The sequence below is a fragment of the Rhinopithecus bieti genome, unplaced genomic scaffold, assembly GCF_001698545.2.
Source record: "Rhinopithecus bieti isolate Rb0 unplaced genomic scaffold, ASM169854v2 scaffold_26302, whole genome shotgun sequence".
Lineage (NCBI taxonomy): Eukaryota > Metazoa > Chordata > Mammalia > Primates > Cercopithecidae > Rhinopithecus > Rhinopithecus bieti.
Genome location: NW_016812027.1, coordinates 218,872 through 239,054, shown reverse-complemented (window position 1 = coordinate 239,054; position 20,183 = coordinate 218,872). Strand labels below are relative to the sequence as shown.

The following is a 20,183-nucleotide window of genomic DNA, read 5'->3' as shown; positions in this document are numbered from 1 at the left end:
CCACTTAATAGATAAGTAAACCAAGGCTCAGAATATATAAAGGTAACATAAGTACAAGATTACACAACATGTGAGAAATTCTAAAATCACATGCCTTTTATGTATATCATCATAAAACCAGGGAATGGCAAAGCAAGGAATTAAATTTCAATCTTGTTTTGAAATTCAATGTTCTTCCCATTCACAATACTGCACTGTCAATTTCTGCTATAAAGCTGACTATATTAAGAATATATTTCAGGCCAGGCGTGGTGGCTCAAGCCTGTAATCCCAGCACTTTGGGAGGCCGAGACGGGCGGATCACGAGGTCAGGAAATCGAGACCATCCTGACTAACGTGGTGAAACCCCGTCTCTACTAAAAAACACAAAAAACTAGCCGGGTAAGGTGGCAGGCGCCTGTAGTCCCAGCTACTCAGGAGGCTGAGGCAGGAGAATGGCGTAAACCTGGGAGGCAGAACTTGCAGTGAGCTGAGATCCGGCCACTGCACTCCAGCCTGGGTGACAGAGCGAGACTCCGTCTCAAGAAAAAAAAAAAAAAGAATATATTTCAAGAACTATAAAGCAATACCTTATAAAAGGTATAAAATTCATAACCTGGAGTGTCATTCCCCTTTCTACTTAATCTATAATCACAACAATAATTTTCTTTTAAACTCAAAATTTTATGAAAAGAAAACTGATCACTAGAACCATAGTAAACACTGATCCTAATTATTCTCAATGGTAGTCTAAAACATCTGTGATACACTTCTGCATAAGTCAAAATAAATTTTATTTTCACTGACATTACTTTGACTGTATTTGGTTAACATTATCTCATGTAGATTCATCAGCTCAAAATTAATCAGTATTACAGAATAGTGTATTCCGTCCAAACAATTCATCTTTGTTGGCTCACATGGCTCACTGCTATTGGCATGCCACAGTAATAATAGGCATGGTGCCACAGTAACAGATGGGCATACACACAAACATGCCAAAGAATCCGTTTGTGCATCAAGTTTGAATATTAGTATTAGATTTTCTCCAAGAAATTCATAAACTATTGTAGAGGAAATATAACTTTTCTACAACTGTGTTAATAAGATATGCCAACTCAAAGCTAGATTAATTTTTAAATTCTTTAAAAAACAACAACAACAACAACTTTCCAGGGCCACAGAAGGCAAGTTTTCCATCTGATGAGTTTGGATCAGCATTCTGTATAGGGAATTCAGGAAACCAATATTCAATCTCTACCTTAGATAAGCTTTGTCCCTGAAGCACTTGGAAATCTCAGTAAAAAAATTTAGTTTTTAAAAAGTCACACGGCAGTATTACAGATGAAACAGTTCTAGATATTTGTAGCACAACAATGTGAATATACTTAACACTACTGAACTGTACACTCAAAAATAGTTAAGATAGTAAATTTAATGTTATGTGTTTTTTACCACAATGTTTTTTAAGTCACATGGTCCCACCAAGTTTCCTGATGAAGGCTACGTAGAACCAGAAACAGAAAAAAAAAGTCCTACAAATTCGTACTTGACAGGAATAGAATCTAAAAGTGCAAATCACTTAAGTTTCATGTGATTATTTTAAAGTGTGCTATCACTGAAAAACAATTATCGGCCAGGCACACTGGCTCGTGCCTGTAATCCTAGCACTTTGGGAGGCCAAGGCAGGTGGATTACCTGAGGTCGGGAGCTCGAGACCAGCCTGACTAACATGGCAAAACCCTATCTCTACCAAAAATACAAAATTAGCCGGGCATGGTGGTGCATGCCTGTAATCCCAGCTACTCGGGAAGCTGAGGCAAGAGAATCGCTTGAACCCAGGAGGTAGAGGTTGCAGTGGACCAAGATTGCGCCACTGCACTCCAGCCTGGGCAACAAGACCAAAACTCCATCTCAAAAAAAAAAAAAAATCATCTATTGTTAATTATCCCATTATAATTTATTTTAAAACACTAACTTATTTCCATGTGTTGTTTTACATTTTGAAACATAAACATATCCTATTGACCAAACTATACTGAAACTTATATAGTTTTGCTACATGAATGAAAAACAGTTTTACAATACTAAGAATGCTAAGAAAAAAATCATTTGCAGTCACTATCATCCAAAATTACTTAAGTAATATACAAAGTATCAAAATAGATGGGACTCTGTGTGTATGTGTGTGCGTATGTGCTTACAGACACACAAAAAAACCCTGCCTTTCAGGCACTTAACCACATATTCTCTTTAAAAATAAAAAAAAAAGCTACTGACTTTGAGCAAACCAATGTTTTTCTTAATGTTGATATTGTCAAATAAGCAGAAGCTATTCATAAGAACTACATGTTTCTAACTTTATTTAATTTCTTATAATTAACATTATAGAAATGTTAACATTAGCATTTCTATAATATGTAATGTTAAATATGAGTTGCCTATTTTGATATTATTAAAGTATCTGTAAAATTCTTATTGTCCCTAAAGGTGGTAAGCTCAAACATTCAGAAGGGTGTCCTAGACTTCTGGATTTTAGGAACCAGGTAAAATTTCAACAAATATTCTAGCTAGTAACACAGGGTTGCCCACTTTTACTTTGCCAGATAAAAGTACAGTTATGCACAACGTAACAACACTTCAGTCAATGACAGACATATAGGATGGTGGTTCCATACAGTTATAATACCCCATTCTCACTGTACTCTTCCTATGCATAAATATGTTTAGATACAGGAATACCACTGTGTTACAATTACAATACTTATCCTCATGTTACAATTATGGTATGGAGTACAGTAAACACCCTTACGGGTTTATAGCCTAGGAGCAATAGCCTATACCATGTAGCCTCACTGTTTAGTAGGCTGTATCATCCAGGTTTGTGTAAGTACATTCTACCATGCTTACACAAGGAAGAAATCTGCTAACGACACATTTCTCAGAATGTATCTGCATCATTCTGTGATGCACGAGTGTATAACAAAAACTACCCTCTATTATCACCATTATTTCTTTTTTTTTTTTTTTGAGACGGAGTCTTGCTCTGTCGCCCAGGCTGGAGTGCAGTGGCTGGATCTCAGCTCACTGCAGGCTCCGCCTCCCGGGTTTACGCCATTCTCCTGCCTCAGCCTCTGAGTAGCTGGGACTACAAGCGCCCGCCACCTCACCCGGCTAGTTTTTTGTATTTTTAGTAGAGACGGGGTTTCACCATGTTAGCCAGGATGGTCTCGATCTCCTGACCTCGTGATCCGCCAGTCTCGGCCTCCCAAAGTGCTGGGATTACAGGCTTGAGCCACCGCGCCCAGCCTATCACCATTATTTCATAACAGAACATAGGAAGGATGTTTGCATTCCTCTGATTATTAGTACAGTAGCCAACTGTATTCCTTTTGTAGTAAAAACTGCTCACATTATTTTGGGTTAATGTACTTCAGATACTATGTTTTCATTTTTTTTTTATTTCTAAGTATTTTCATATTGACCTTTTCAATAACCACACACATCTCAAGAATAGAGCTTTGACAGAATTTATAATGAAAAGTGCAATTATTTAATTGTAGGCAACTATATATTGCTCTCATCTCAATACATTCATTCTCAAATATGTCTACAGCTCTGCCCCTCTTAATTACAGTTCAACATCACCAATGAAAATGTGCTTCCCACTTTCCAAATGTCCTTTCAGCCACTCATTTCAGTCAGAATGTTCTTCCACTCAGGCTTGAAATCTTGAAGTATTGATTGTTCCCCCTCTCCTCACCCAAATCTAGTGGGTAACTCAGTCCTACATATAAATCCTTCTTTCATAATTTACTTTTTTTCCTCTTCATGCCCACCTAACAGAGTCCAAACCATCACTACATTGCTCATAGACTTTTCTCTTTCTCTTTTTTTTTTTTCCTTTCTTTTTGAGATGGAGTCTTGCTCCATCACCCAGGCTAGAGTGCACTGGTGCGGTCTCGGCTCACTGCAACCTCCGCCTCCCAGGTTCAAGCAATTCGCCTGCCTCAGCCTCTTGAGTAGCTGGGACTACAAGCATGTGATGCCCGGCTAATTTCCGTATTTTTAGTAGTGATGGGGTTTCACCATGTTGGCCAGGCTGGTCTCAAACTCCTGACTTCAGGTGACCCGCCCATCTTGGCCTCCCAAAGTGTTGGGATTACAGGCTTGAGCCACCGCACCTGGCCCCTCATAGACTTTTCTAACAAGACTTTTCCTCTATCTCCAATTTCCTCTATTTCCTCTATGGTTCCTCTATCTCCAACTTCTTTCCTACGATCTATTCTCTATACAATGTCATGTTAATCTTCCCAAAACACCGCTGCAATACTCATTTGTAATAATCAACTCTTGTTCTTAGAAGTTTAAGTCCAATTTTCTTCACACACTAATGACTACCTCTCAAATCTCATTGCTCCTCCTCTTTCTGCAAACTGGTTCACTCACTGTTTCAGAATATTTTATGTTTATTCTTGGTTGTTCCCTGGGAAGAATACTCTGCATCCTTTTTTAATCCTTGTGTCAAGGCCTAAATCCAAGTCTACCTTTTCCAGCAGCTTAAGCCTTCAATGATTATTCCCTCCTTCAAAATCCTATAGCACTCCTTATTCCATTTGACACAATGCAAGTATTAACACATTTTTTATGTTAATATTCTGATGCCTCAACTAAAGAAAAAGTTTATGAAAGTGCTCCGCAAACTGAGACATGGACACCTGACCCATAGAAAACTGTTTTCAAAGAACAAATACAGAAGTCCAGGAGGTCCAAAGTCAGGGAAGCATGAGGGAAGAGCCCCCATAAGCCCAGAAAACATGGGAAATAGTTCTCTGTTTGGGAAACTAAGCAACTCTCAGGCAATCGCACACCCTGGATTACGTTGAGGACTCAAAAAGTGGGGAAATACTAAAAGTAGGTGGGCATGGTGTCCTATAAAAATTGAAAGTGTGATCCATACAGAGTGAACCTAAGAGTATTTGGATGGGAGAGTAATCGGATACAAAGTTAGATGGCGTGAAGAGGCCACCCATATAAGAAGACATTTACAGCTAATGTGATTCTGATAAATCCAAATCCAGAAATGGTTTCTGGTTAAATAACTGGGACCCATATCCATAACACTAGTTCGTGAACAGAAGAGTTTTAAATGCATTTAGTGCAAATAACTGAGCCAATAGTGGCTTGGGTTAGGTGGGCCCTGGAGAGCTCTAGAGAATGGGATTAACGAAGGGAGAAAAGGAGCCCCTAAGTCTAGGAAAAACGTGGTTTTGAACAGACAGAATTTAGCCTTGATTCTACCGTCAATGTTCAGTAGGCAGGACAGAAAACAGGATTAGAACGTTAAGGAAGACCAGTGGGGACTTACAAGTTCTTGAGGCATATGGAGAGAATGCCAGAAAATCATAGAAAATAAAAGTACTATATAAATGTAAGGTATTATTGGGCCGGGCGCCGTGGCTCACGCCTGTAATCCCAGCACTTTGGGAAGTCAAGGTGGATGGATCACAAGGTCAGAAGATCAAGACCATCCTGGCTAACACAATGAAACCCCGTCTCTACTAAAAATATAAAAAATTAGCCGGGCATGGTGGTGGGCACCTGTAGTCCCAGCTACTTGGGAGGCTGAGGCAGGAGAATGGTGTGAACCTGGGAGGCGGAGCTTTGCAGTGAGCCGAGATCGCCCACTGGCAAAACTCCAGCCTGGGCGACAGAGCAAAGACTCCTTTGTCTCAAAAAAATAAAAGTAAAGCAAATAATAATAGTAATAAAATGGGTATGTATTTGTTAATTAGTTACAATTATACATGGCCGGTTTTTGTATCGCCCACACCCAAGAACAAAAGGCTACACAGAGTAGCCACTTTAATATGTTTGGACAATTATGGAGGAGGTGTATGGACATGGCAGCGATAAACTTGACCAAAAGATTAACTGTTTTCTTGTCTGCCAACAATTACCTAGGCATCATTTTAATTTATGTCCTTGTTTCGCTGTTCCCCACCTTTAAGGGGGTTTGTGGCAGTTCAACTTTTAGTAACGTTAGAGTGGAAGACTGTAAATTTTAAGGAGAAAAAGGAAAAAAAATTAAAAAAGAAGCAAAGATAAAGGTAAACACCAAACGCATGCACAAAGTTCTCTAATATACTGGGCTAGTTTTTGCAGGTCAATAAAGTTTTTCCCTCTACAGTTCTTCTTAGCAGCTTACAGTGTAAAGGAAATAGGAAAGAAGAGGAGAAAATAGGAAATTTATTTAACGGCGTACAGAGTTTTCAGTGGTGCAGTAATAAAAAAGAGTTCTGGAGAGGGAATGGTTGGGTAACAATTGCCTTTAACGATATGAATTAATTATTACAGTTAAATGATATATATTATATTTTTTTTTTTTTTTTTTGAAGGAGTCTCGCTCTGGGCGGCCCAGGCGGACAGTGCGGTGGCCGGATGCTCAGTTCACTGCAAAAGCTCGCGCGCCTTACGGGGGTTTCCCCGCCCATTTCTCCGCCCAGGCCTCCCGAGTTAGGCTTTGGAACCTGAGCAGGCGCCCGCCACGTCGCCCAGCCAGTTTTGTTGTTAAAATTTTTTTTCCAGTTAGAGAACGGGGTTTTTTCAACCGTGTTTTAGCCAGGAATGGTGCCTCCGATCTCCTGACCTCCCGTGATGCCGCCCGTCCCCCGGCCTCCCCAAAGTGCTGGGATTACAGGCTTGAGCCACCGCGCCCGGCCATAATATGAATATATTTAATGCTACTGAACTGTGCACTTAACAATGGTTAGGTTGCTTGATATCTTGTCAAATAGGAGAAAAAATGGTTAGGATGATAAAGTTTTTCAGGTGTATTTTACCATAATTAAAAATAAAATAAAGAAACTACTCTAAAAGAAAAAAAAAAGCTCCTTAGACTCCATGTCTCCCTGTAATAACCATCCTTTCTCCACCTGAAAGCCAAAGTTTTTCAGAGAAGTGATCTTCTTTCACTCACTTTTCGCCCATCCACCAATCCACTGCCATCTGACTTCCACACTCAACATCCCTTGACACTGCTGTCACCACCACCAAGGTCACCAACAACTGCCTTATCACCAAACTGCCGTACCATTTTACTTGATTCCACAGCAGCAGCTGGCACTGCTGACAACTTAGCCCCTCCTCTTTTTATTTCTGTTAAAGCAAAACATACATAAGCCTGTCTTCTTTTAGGAAAAACAAGAAATAGGCTGCTTCTTCAAGAACAGCTTCAAAGCCATAGGATACAAAAGAAGACTGAAAATTAAAAAAAAAAAAAAGTTTAAAACAAATACACTTTTTACTCCCTTGTACTATAATCATTGTTCCCAAATCCTTGAATCACACAGAAGAATTACTTAGTGCTTATTAATTTCATGTATTTTTATGTGGTGCACATTAAAGGCACTTTGTATTAGGCTGGTGCAAAAGTAATAGAGGTTTCTGCCATTAAAAGTAAATATACTTAGTTGTTTCAAACACTTGTGAAATACAATTCAGAAAAACTGAAGTTTGATGAAAATTTGAAAATTAAAAACAAAGCAATGGTTAATGTGAAAATTAGCAATAATTCTAAAATTATAATAGCTTAAAAAAAGTACATTGTATTAAAAATAAAATAGGCCAGGCATGGTAGCTCTGCCTGTACTCCTAGCACTTTGGGAGGCTGAGGCAGGAGGATGGTTTGAGCCCAGGAGTTCAAGACCAGCGTGGGCAACACAGTAAGACTCTGTCTCTACCAAAAAAAAAAAAAAAAAAAAAAAGGCATGGTGATACATGTCTGCAGTCCCAGCTACTCAGAAGGCTGAGGCAGGAGGATCACCTGCACCCAGGAGTAAGACATGATAGGGCCACTGCACTCCAGCTTGGGGCACAGAAACAGATTGTGTCTCTTAAAATCAAAAAACAAAAATGAAAAAAAAAAACTTTAAATGACTTTAATGGTATTATAATGGTAATCATAATTACTATGTTTATTATGTACCAGGCACTATTTATATATGTTAAATCTTTTAATCCACACAACTAGTCAATGAGTGTAGGTACATTATCATCCTCATCCCCATTTTACAGATAAGAAAACCAAGGGCAGAGAGTTGGAAAATAATCTGTCCAAGTACCACTTATTAACTCTGTGCCACATTTTCACACCCATGAGTAGTTCCAGAGTGGGTGTGTCTAACCATCACACCACACTATCTCAACAAACCACACAATAAACCATTTATCTGCCATCTTCCTCCTAAAGAAGTAGGAAGTAAGTTTCACCCTTTCCTTACACCTTAAACACAATTAAAAACCTTAAACAATCAACTTTCATGGTTTCCCCAAACTGAATTCTCCAGTTCTTAGTTTTCTAAGTAAGTTCCAATTCTCCTACTCTCTTCGATGTAGACTTTACTAAGATTCCTCACTGGCCTTCTCCTCACACATACTTTCCACTCAACAGCTCCAACTACAATGTCATTAACTAATGACTCCTAAATCTATGTCACCAGCCCAGGTATCTGTCCTGAATACCTTATCTATCTATCTAACCGCTCAATGAATGCCTAACTATCAATTCAAATTCAGCAGATCCAAAACGGACTTCAACAGGTTCCCTCCTCACTCCACACTTACTCTATCCATCCGTGTTTCCAGTATCACAGAATTCTAGCATCATTCACATACTTGTCCAGTCCAAAAACACTGGTGTAGCCAATGTGATCTTTTTAAAAAAATAAATCGTTTTATGTTGCTCCTATACTTTAGCACTCCTTAGTGTGCAAACCTTCATGATAAAATCCAAATTTCTGAGCATGGTATGGAAAACTCTTCATAATACAGACTCTGATTACCTCCTAACCATCTTGCATCAGTCAGTCCCTCATTTCCTCCCAACTATGTGCTCTCGCCATACTGAATTGTTTCCTGTTCCCTAAGTAAGCCATAAATCCTTGCCTCTAAACCAGCAGTATCCAATAGAATGTTCTGTGATAACAGAAATAATCACTTATCTGCATTAAGCAATATAGTAACTGCTAGCTACATCACATACATGAAGTGTGGCTAGAGTGGCTGAGAAACTGAATTTTTTAATTAAATTAAATTTAAATAGCTACTTCTGGCTAGTGGCTACAATATTGAACATTACAGCTCTAAACCTAGGTATATGCTATTCTGTCTGCCTGGTATACACAGGTTTGTGTGGAAAGTCCTCATCAGTGCTACTATCTAACGTTATTAGTGTTCATTCTTTTGCAAGGTTATTCTATTTATGTAGTTAATAATTAATAAGGTCCATTCTATATAAGATACTATTTAAATCCTTTAGTGGAGCCAGCTACATAACCTCATTTGTATACCTTAGTTGTTTACTTTCCTAATAGCTAATAGATAGTAGTTTAACTACAATTTGTCCTAAAAGGACTATCATTTTAAGAAATGACCAGGCTCCATGCATTGGTAAATGAAACAAGCAAATTATAATGTCATATTATAAAAGCATATATAGCTTTGCTCTAAAAACATATGATATACACACACATACATATAAATATATATGTAAAAGAAAAAAGGCTAAAAGATGTATACTATATTAATCAATTTCTTCTGGATGTTGAAATTAGGGTTGTTATTTTTCAGCTAACTTGTATCTGCTAAGTTTTTTAGAAGGAAAAGGGGATATCAGCAATTCTCCGGCAATTTTCCTTCTCTCTACTGCATCATCTATTTTTCCTCCTCTACATCAGTTGGTTCCATCAGCAAACAAGATAATACAGTTTATCCTACCTTAAAGAAAAATTCCTTGACACAACATTCCTCTCCAAGTGCTGCTCCATTTCTCTGCTCCTTCATACTTAAAAACATACTAAAGGCCAGGGGCGGCGGCTCACGCCTGTAATCCCAACACTTTGGGAGGCCGCGGCGGGCGGTTCACAATGTCAGGAAATCAAGACCATCCTGGCTAATACGGTGAAACCCCATCTCTACTAAAAATACTAAAAAAGTCAGCCAGGCGTGATGGCGCATGCCTGTAGTCCCAGCTACTCAGGAGGCTGAGGCGGGAGATTGGTGTGAATCCGGGAGGCGGAGCTTGCAGTAAGCAGAGATCGCACCGCTGCACTTCAGCCTGGGCGACAGAGCAAGACTCCGTCTCAAAAAAAATAATAATAATAATAACCATACCAATTACAATTCTTCTCCCTTCTCTCTTGAGCCCACTCATGAGGTTTTCAGCCCCACCACTGCACCTAAACTGCTTGTCAAAGTCACCAAAGTCCTGCCCAGTGACAAATCCAAAACTCCCTTCTCAGTAATCATCTTACTTGGCCTATGTGTATTATTTGACACAATTACTCCAGGAATGTCCCAGGACTGACTGACTCTGACCTCCTTCTACACTCACTTCCTCGGTGTCTCATCCAGTCCCATGATACCTGATGACACCTAAATTTATACTTGAGCCTGACTCCTCCTCTAAGCTCCAGACTCTGATTTCCAACTGCCTATTTAGTATCTCCACATGGATGCCTAATCACATCTCAAACTTAACATGCACAAGCTCTTGGTCCCCTTCCCCTTTAAAAAAAAAAAAAAAAAAAACTCCTCTTTGCACAATATTCTTCATTTTAGTTGACAGCTATTCCAAACTTCGAGCTGTGTAGGCAAAAAACTTTGTGTCTACCCTTGATATCTTTTCTCCCTCATACATATCACATCCAAACTATCAGCAAATCTCATTGGCTCTACCTTTCAAATATATCCATAACTTACCCACTTCTCTCCACTACCACCAATCTGATCACGTTCTCTTGCCTGAATTACTGTAATAGTCTCCTTGCTGGTCTCCTTGCCTCAAATCTGCAGTCTACTCCTAGTTCAAGAGGCAAAATGTCCCTTTAAAGGGTAAACAATCATTTCACCCCTCTGCTCAAAATTCTCCAAATGGCATCCCTTCTCACTCAGAGTAAAATCAAAGACCTTACAATGATTTTTCCAGGCCCTACACAATCAGGTCTCCACCTTCCACTCTGCCCCTTATCTCTCTGCCCTCATATTTTACTAATTAATTTCCCCCACATCCTTCTTGACCACATTCTCAACCTAGGCTTTAAAAAACTTGCAGAAAACCCATTCCAAGAATAAAGTTGGGTGATGCCTAGCTCTGCCAACCTATGATTTTGGAACCACCCTACTATGGTTTCAATGTGTCCCCTCCAAATTTCAGATGTTCAAACTTAATGGCCAATGTGATGATTAAGAGGTGGGGCCTTTAAGATTTAGTCATGAGGGCTCCTCCCTTCATGAATGAGATTCAGGTCCTTGCAAAAGAGGCTTCACAGTTTTCCATCCTCTTGCCCCTCCACCTTCTGCCCAGTGAGGACACAGCATTACTCCCCTCCAGAGGATGCAGCAACAAACGGCCATCTTAGAAGCAAAGAGCAGCCCTCACCAGGAAACTAAACCTGCCTGTGACTCAATCTTGGATTTCCTGGCCTCCAAAAATGTGAGAAATAAAATCCTATTCTTTACAAATTACCCAGTCTCAGGTTTTTTGTTATAGCAGCACAAAACAGAGACAGGGCCTTATTCGTTCTTCTCTCATTTGTCCAGCTACCACGCCAACTCACTCAGCTGAATTAAGGACACGACTTCTCATTAGGTTGGTTCCTATCAGCAATATAAATAATCAGTCCATCAATAAACAGATATTGGCTATAAACTGTTCACTTTTGTAGATCTATTAAGTCTTTCCAGCTGATATGCTAAATAAGCCTTCTCTAAATACACGAACCAACGTTATTCATAATAATATGAAATAGAGGAAAATCATTTCCTTCTTGATTATTCCACTTTAAGCTCCTCATTTAAAATTTTGAATTTGGACTGCAGGCAATTTGTTTTTGTCAGTAGTTCATTTATATACACAAGTGCAATACTGTCAAATTATTTCACTATAATACATTTGTCATTCTATGGGCATTTATAACTTTTCATGCAGCAAAAAAGAACATTTCAACCAACCATCTGTCTGCCTTTTTCATGTGCTTTAATCATTCATCTCTGGTAATGTTGCTCCAAATACTAAATATTTTTTTAAATAACATAAAATCTCACATCTTATGATTTAAAAGTTTGAAATTTAATTTTCAGATTTTCTCCTCAAATTTTACCAGATCAGTGATTTTAAAAGTAACATATCCTATTGTCAAGAAAGAATATTTTCTTGAATATTTATTAAGATAAAATGTAAAAGTCAGAACTGACTCTCCTTCAAGGAGATATGCAAGCAAAGCAAAATAAGATGAAAGGTTTTATAATCTGCTGGAAAGTAAGACTCTGTTTACAGGCAGTATTTCATCAAATTTCTATTCAATGTAGTAAAATCTTATTTAATTTGAAATATATTTCAGGAATTAAATTATATTATAAACGGAACCCTACTGCACCACTGAAATGACAATCCTTAATTTCAATAGTTGGCCCTTTGTAAAACTAATGGTCTTATCTTTATGAAGCCAAAAACAACTAGTTTAGCTGCTAGGAATGCACTGCAGATACTAGTATACAGTTTCTTCTTTTGTTTTAGTCACCTTGGAACAAATGCTGAAATTTTAGTGAAAATCAATAAAATACTAAAATTTCCTAATAACTTAATATACCCCTTGTTTAAAAAAAAAAAAAGTAGGATCCAGTTTACATATATAGCAAGCAAATATGTTAACATCTCTAACACCAGATCTAATGACCATAAATTTCAATTAGCTAAACATAATTAACAAGACAGATCAGTTACCAAAACTGGAATTATTAGAACGCAAGGTATTTAAATCTTCAGAACTTAAAGATGATCAGATGTATAACAGTATGCTTAAAAAATCATGACTGAAGCACATTTTCATAGCAGCAACCCTGAACTCCTGAGCACAAGAGAAAGGAATTTACAATGAGGAAGGAGCCCGTGCCTCTTCCTGTCATGCTTATGACTCAGGGCACCAATATTTTCAACATCTCAAACTAAAATGTCCTTAACATTTCAAAATTCCAGCATTCCCATTTTCTTCGGTAAATCACTGTTTACACAAACAAAGGCTTATAACAAATAATTTTCTTTCTTTTTTTTTTTTGTTGTTGTTGTTGTTGAAACAGAGTCTCGCTTTATCGCCCAGGCTGGAGTGCAGTGGCTGGATCTCAGCTCACTGCAAGCCCCGCCTCCCGGGTTTACGCCATTCTCCTGCCTCAGCCTCCCAAGTAGCTGGGACTACAGGCGCCCACCACCTCGCCCGGCTAGGTTTTGTATTTTTTAGTACAGACGGGGTTTCACCGTGTTAGCCAGGATGATCTTGATCTCCTGACCTCGTGATCCGCCCATCTTGGCCTCCCAAAGTGCTGGGATTACAGGCTTGAGCCACCGCGCCCAGGCACAAATAATTTTCAAAAGGTATGTCACACTGAAAAGTTGAATTACACAATTTAACATTAATTGTATACTTGAATTACTGATGGTTAGTTCACATTAACCTTATGTCTCCAAATAAAGTCTAAGTTTCTTAAAAACAAGATAAAGATCTTATAATTGTTATGTATTTTTATGGTGAAAACACAGAGGAATGAACCATACATATGGAATAATCCAAGATTTGGAGGTAAAGATGCCTTTGAAGACTGGGATAAAGACTAAATAAAAATCCTGATTGTAAAGTTAATTCCATACCTACATGACAATTCCCAGTCAGTTAACTCTAACCACAGCAAAGACCCAAGCAATCCCATGGAGAAAATGGTTGTTCTGAACCTACACACAATTAGCTCCAGGGTGATGCTGTAATACAATACAATGGAAATACCAGATGAGGATTTCCTTCTGCATAGGGTCCACTAAATCAGTCGTGCTTCATTTTTTAACACTGGCTAATGAAAGAGCAAATGTTAATGGAATCTAAATCACTGAACAGAGTAAATCTGAAAATATTTTATTAAGCAAAATTACGAGCCAAACACTTTGTTAGGCACCTCCACACAAATCGTAGTCTTTAATATGAGCAGAATGTGTAAATGATTTATCATACAAATATTTAAGAAATATTCACTGAGCAACTACATAAACTGAAAATACAGAATGAGATCAAGGTTTAAATGAGAAATACTAAGATAAGCAAAAAGAAAGTGGAGCAAGCTCTAAACAACTAGACCGTGAAAAAATGTTAAATGAAAAAAAAACACCCAAAAATATGATACAGATACTAGTTAAATTAAGTATTAATAAAAAATGGACTTAAACACAAATAAGTTTAGAACCCCATAGAGAGACACAATGACTCTTTGAGGTATGTCAAATATAATGTGTTACTATTAATAAAATTGTATTTTTAATAACGTATATTCAATAACATCACTCTAAGTAAATGAATCTCACTCAGCTGCACTTCTATATGCCTTCTTGAAAGACACCAGCAGTAGTAGAGATAAAGTCAGAGTTGCTATAATTGCATACAAACCACAGACACATGTAATCTTCCTGCTGGACTCTCCTGAGAATCACTGATATTAAAGGTTAAGAAGGAATATGATAGTTTTCATGTTTGATATTATAAAGTTGACAATTAATAAAATTTAAGTTAAAAAATAAGTCAGGCTTTATTGATGCAATCCAAATACACTGAGTTATATTACTGACTACAGGAAAGCATGCAGTCCTTTGCTTGGATCTAAATTAGCTCTTTGAATCTAAACAAATGAAAAGCCCACCCCAATTTCAACAGGGAGTAAAAATGCTACCTTTCAAGCTGTTCAGGAGGTACTGCATTGCTAAGTTACTGGCCACTAAAGTCACCTTTCAATTGTTAAACCCAAAGGCCTCTTTTCAGCCTTCATTCTATTTGTCCTTACTCTACAACTCCTCACATAGCTGAACATTTCCTTCTTTTAATTTTCCTGTTAGCATTTTCTTTTTTAAACCTTCCTGTGGTTTCCCATCCCTGTGAGCTCTGTCTCTTTTTCTAGTTCTTTTATTCATACTTTATATCCTGGTGTCCCCTGGGTTTTGTCTAAACTGCCTTCTCATCTAACAAGAAGTCTTCCCTGGGTGATTTCATCCATTCCCATACTTTACTGCCTACTATTCAAAATTGTGATGTCTAAATATCCATCTCACCTGAACATGCTTTTTCTTTTGCAAATCTTCTGGTTTCTACATACGCTGCTTAGCTAAAGAATCCATCTTTCCTCCACCTGGCAAAAACCTCAGGCTTCGAGATCTAAAATGTCACTACCTCAGTGAAGTCTTCACCAACTTTCCCAAATACTGTTAGTTAATACCCTAGTTTAGAAATCACTTTGAAGTACACCATCTTATGAGATCCTCACAAAACAGGCAAGTATTATCACATCCTGTCTAGAAATGAAGAAACTGAGGTTTGAAGAGATCAGCAACTTGAACAAGGAAGCACTACTACAAGTGGAAAACATCAACTTAAATTCAGGTCTTCTGACTCTAGGCCCAGTGTTTTTTGTTTTTTTTTCCCCATTTTTATTTACAGAGACAAGGTCTCACTATGTTGCCCAGGCTGGTCTGGAACTCCTGGGTTCAAGCAATCCTCCTGCCTGGGCCTCCCAAAATGCTAAGATTACAGGCAGGGGCCACCATTCCCAGCCTCATGTTCTTTCTAATACACCATGATGCTCTTAAAAGAAAAGAGATTTACAACTCTAGTAGCTTTACTATTGTAATTAAGAAAAATTAACTAGTCTTGTCTGTTTGTTTCTAGAAATTAATTCCTAATTAAATGTTTAATCCAGTAGTAGAATTATTAAAACTATTTTTAATTATACGCACACATACCCAAATTGGTTAAGATAAAAGAAGTTTGGTTTTCTTTAATGAAGAAAAATAACAGAAAAAAACAGCAACAATAGAAGTTGAGAACATTTCAAAAAGAAGGAAGGGGCCAGCCACAGTGGTGCACGCCTGTAATTCCAGCACTTTGGGAGGATGAGGCAGGCGGATTGCTTGAGCCCAGGAGTTCAAGACTAGCCTGGGCAACATGGCAGGACCTAATCTCTACAATAAATACAAACATTAGCTGGGCATTGTGGCACGCACCTGTAGTCTGAGCCACTCAGAAGCCTGAGGTGGGAAGGATCACTTGAGCCCAGGAGGTTGAGGATGCAGTGAGCCATGATTGCACCACTGCACTCCAGCCGGGCAACAGAGTAAGACATGTCTCAAAAAATAAAAAATGAGAGTACAAAAATAAGTTCTTTACATTTTAAATAAAGAAATTAAAAATCTTGAAGCAAATAATCTAATACACAGGCCTTTTTAGTCAATAAATGAGGTATAGGATCTACTTTCATAAAGTCATCTAATTCTGGTTCTGTTTGAAGGGAGGAGAGGATAAATAATACTGATAAATAAGATTAAATTCATAAAACAAAAAACTAATACTATGACTAGGAAGTACCTAGGCATCATTGAGATGGTTAGTGAAAGATCAGAGAACACAGAGCTCTAGGCCAAGAAGCCAAAGAGCACAACAGTAGAGGGAGTTGCAGCTGAAACATTACCATTTTGCAGCCATTGAGGAAGACAGGTTCAGGAGATTGATCAATGGTTGTTAAATGTAGAAGTGGTCAATTTAAAAAAGAGCAAGACATCTGCATGGTCTCAGTGTCTCCCTACAGATAATTTGAAAAAAAAAAAAAATAGAAATGATACAATAGAGAAACTGGACAACCCTGTGACTAGGAAAATTAACATCATGAAGATGGACACCCTACGCCTCCAAATGTAATAGTTTGAGAAGCACGCATCACCTATGGTAGTATTCCGGCCAAGGATACATAACCTGAATCTAAACATGAGGAAACACCAACAAACCCAAAAACTGATTAACATAAAATAAAAAAATAGGCTTGCAATCCTTAGATATGTCAAGGTCATGAAAGACAAAAAAGGCTAAGAAACTATTCCAGATTAAAGAAGACTAAAGAGACATGGCAACTAAATTAAATATATCATCTCGGACTGGATCCCGTACTTGAGGAAAAAAATTCTTGGGAAAAAAGAAAACACCTTTACTGGAACAAACGATAAAATTAGATTACATACTATAGATTGTACAGACATTAAATTTCCTGAATCCAGCAACACTGTAAGTTGCGTAAGAGAATATCTTTGTTCTTAAAAGTTACACATTGAGATTTTAAGCGTAAAAGAACATGATGTGGGGGCCGGAAGCAGTGGCTCACGCCTGTAATCCCAGCACTTTGGGAGGCCCAGGCGGGCAGATCACAAGGTCAGCAGATCGAGACCATCCTGGTTAACATGGTGAAACCCCGTCTCTACTAAAAATACAAAAAATTAGCCGGTGGTGGGCGCCTGTAGTCCCAGCTACCTGGGAGGCTGAGGCAGGAGAATGGCCTGAACCCAGGAGGCGGAGCCTGCAGTGAGCTGAGATCGCACCACTGCACTCCAGCCCGGGGGACAGAACAAGACTCGTCTCAAAAAAAAAAAAAAAAAAGAACATGATGTGTACAACCGAGTCTCCAATGGTTCAGAAGACACATAACATGAATACGTATATGTGCCTGAATATGCATGAGGAGAGTGAGTGACAGAGACAGTAAGCAAGCAATGTAGCAATTTTTTTAATTGGTAAATCTGCAAAAGGGTTGCTCTCAGTGCTATTGTTGCAACTTTTTTGTAAACTTGAAACTATTTCATCAGAGTAAACCATTAAAAACCAGAGCTGAGGAACAGGGTGAGCTTCAAGTTTTTTTTGTTGTTGTTGTTGTTGTTTTTGAGACGGAGTCCCGCTCTGTTGCCCAGGCTGGAGTGCAGTGGCCAGATCTCGGCTCACTGCAGGCTCCGCCTCCCGGGTTCACGCCATTCTCCTGCCTCAGCCTCCCAAGTAGCTGGGACTACAGGCGCCTGCCACCTCGCCCGGCTAGATTTTTGTATTTTTTAGTAGAGATGGGGTTTCACGTGTTAGCCAGGATGGTCTCGATCTCCTGACCTCGTGATCCGCCCGCCTCGGCCTCCCAAAGTGCTGGGATTACAGGCTTGAGCCACCGCGCCCGGCCCGCTTCAAGTTTTTTACATAAATTTTGTCATTCGACTTTTTTAAAAGGCAAATAATATTACGGTTTTATAAATGAGAAAATGCGGACTCAAGAGAAATTTAATGACCATTTCCAGAACAGGGGTCTCCTTGTTTCTGTACAATTCCATTAGATTGCAGGTCGACAGCCAAATGTTTCTAATCCCTGGAAGCTTCTCTGGTGGTACTACTTAGAGCTATTTAAAGTTTAAAGCTTTCGTGAGTTGTATGCGCTCACTAATAAAAATACCATACATTTCATCACGTAGTAAGTAGCACATATAAACTTTTGAGAGAATGGGCTCTAACATTAGAGCCTCTGAGTTCAAATTCAGGCAGTGCAATGTTCTAGCTTTGCGGCCTTTCCCAAGTTAACGATCACACTCCAATTTCCTCACGTGTAAAGTGGGAGCAGCTGGTAATAACCTGCAGAGTTGTTAAGAAAACTGAATGAGATAACAAATGTAAAGTGGTGACACAAATACCCAATAAATATCTTTTGAGGAACACAATTCAACCATGGTTATTTGCATGTATTACATACCACCTCTAATCAATTAGCTACTTTTATTTTAAATCCAACCTGTTAGGTCACCTCAAGAGCACTGGTCACAGAGTCAAAGCCATAAGTTTTTTGTGTTTTTTTTCCAAATCAGGTCAAAATTTGACAAAAATCTTTTTCCTTTTTTTCTTCTTTTTTTGAGACGGAGTCCCACTCTGTCACCCACTAAAGTTAGAGTGCTGTGGCGCGATCTCGGCTCACTGCAGCTTCCGCCTCCCGGGTTCAAGCGATGCTCCTGCCTCAGCCTCCAGAGTAGCTGGGATTACAAGCAGGAGCCACCACGCCCGGCTAATTTTTGTATTTTTAGTAGAGACGGGGTTTCACCATGTTGGCCAGGCTGGTATCAAACTCCTGGCCTCAAGTGATCCGCCCGCCTCGGCTTCCCAAAGTGCTGAGATTACAGCCTAGAGCTGCCGTGCGTGGCCCCAAATCTGACAAAAATCTAAGAGAAAACATCTTAGATGTTCACAAACCAGAAAAGTAAATTAATTTGCAAAACAGATTGATGCCGATTTACAGGTCAATTCAGTCTAAACATTTTGCTAACAGTAAAGGCAACAAGCTCCGTACTTGCTCTAGAACAATGGATCACCAAATGCATATAATGAAAAATGAAATCAGTTACCTTACTTTTAAACTTTTCTAATCTGGGAAAAAGGAAAAGAAAATATTGTATCGTACATGCCATCTATATGATTTTGATCCTCAATACAGCCAAAATGTAATCCTAATTTCAAGTAGTAGTACTTTCTAGACTACCCAATATTGGTAGTAACGTTTAATTTAAATTTTAATTATACCCTCTAACATATCTGCAAAGCTACCAGCACAGCTATTCTACCTTAATTTAGCATGAATTTAGCGACAGACTATTATGTGACCCTATTGCTTAGTAATGAAAGATTTAAAATAAGAGAAACGTAAAAATGATAATTCTGGTAAATTTAACCACTACCACCACCCCAATACCACCATCCCACCCCCCAAACAAACAACTTGGGATTTCTTTCCATTTCTCGGTGATACTTTTTACAAAACTAAGTGTACCTTAACATTCGTTTTTAAAATTCACATTATTAATTTGTAAAAGTTTAGGATTTGTTCATAGTAACACTCTTAAAATATTTTCTATTCATATGCTTATTTTGGATTGGTGTTATTGTCTGTAGTGCAAAGGATATAATCCAAGAACACTGATACTGGTATAAACCAGTTTGTCCATTCTAACAGCCTAAACCCACCTCTCTCTTCCTACACTCCGGGGTCACAAAATAACTTCCCACAAGCAACACTCGCACTCTCACCTTGATCTCCCTAATCAGGGAATGTATCAAAGTCCGATCCGGCGAACGGTAGATAAACTTAGAAGACTATGCTCAAAATTCAGACTCCTGAGCCCAGACCAAGTCCAATTCAATCAGTGTCTTCAGGGGTGGGATCTAAGCTCACCAAGTGGTTTCCTTTTCACTAAAGTTTGAAAACTACTAGAGACCCCTACACACACACGCCCCAAACTCCCCAACTGCCACCACCGCCAACCAACCCCACCCACC

At 38.7% G+C, this 20,183-nt stretch overlaps 1 protein-coding gene across 1 annotated transcript in view; it reads right to left on the bottom strand.

The window, feature by feature from the left end:
* Positions 1-20,183, bottom strand: part of AP3B1 (adaptor related protein complex 3 subunit beta 1) — a 306,794-nt gene that overhangs the window by 285,768 nt on the left and 843 nt on the right. The gene's annotated exons all lie outside the window — the stretch shown is intronic.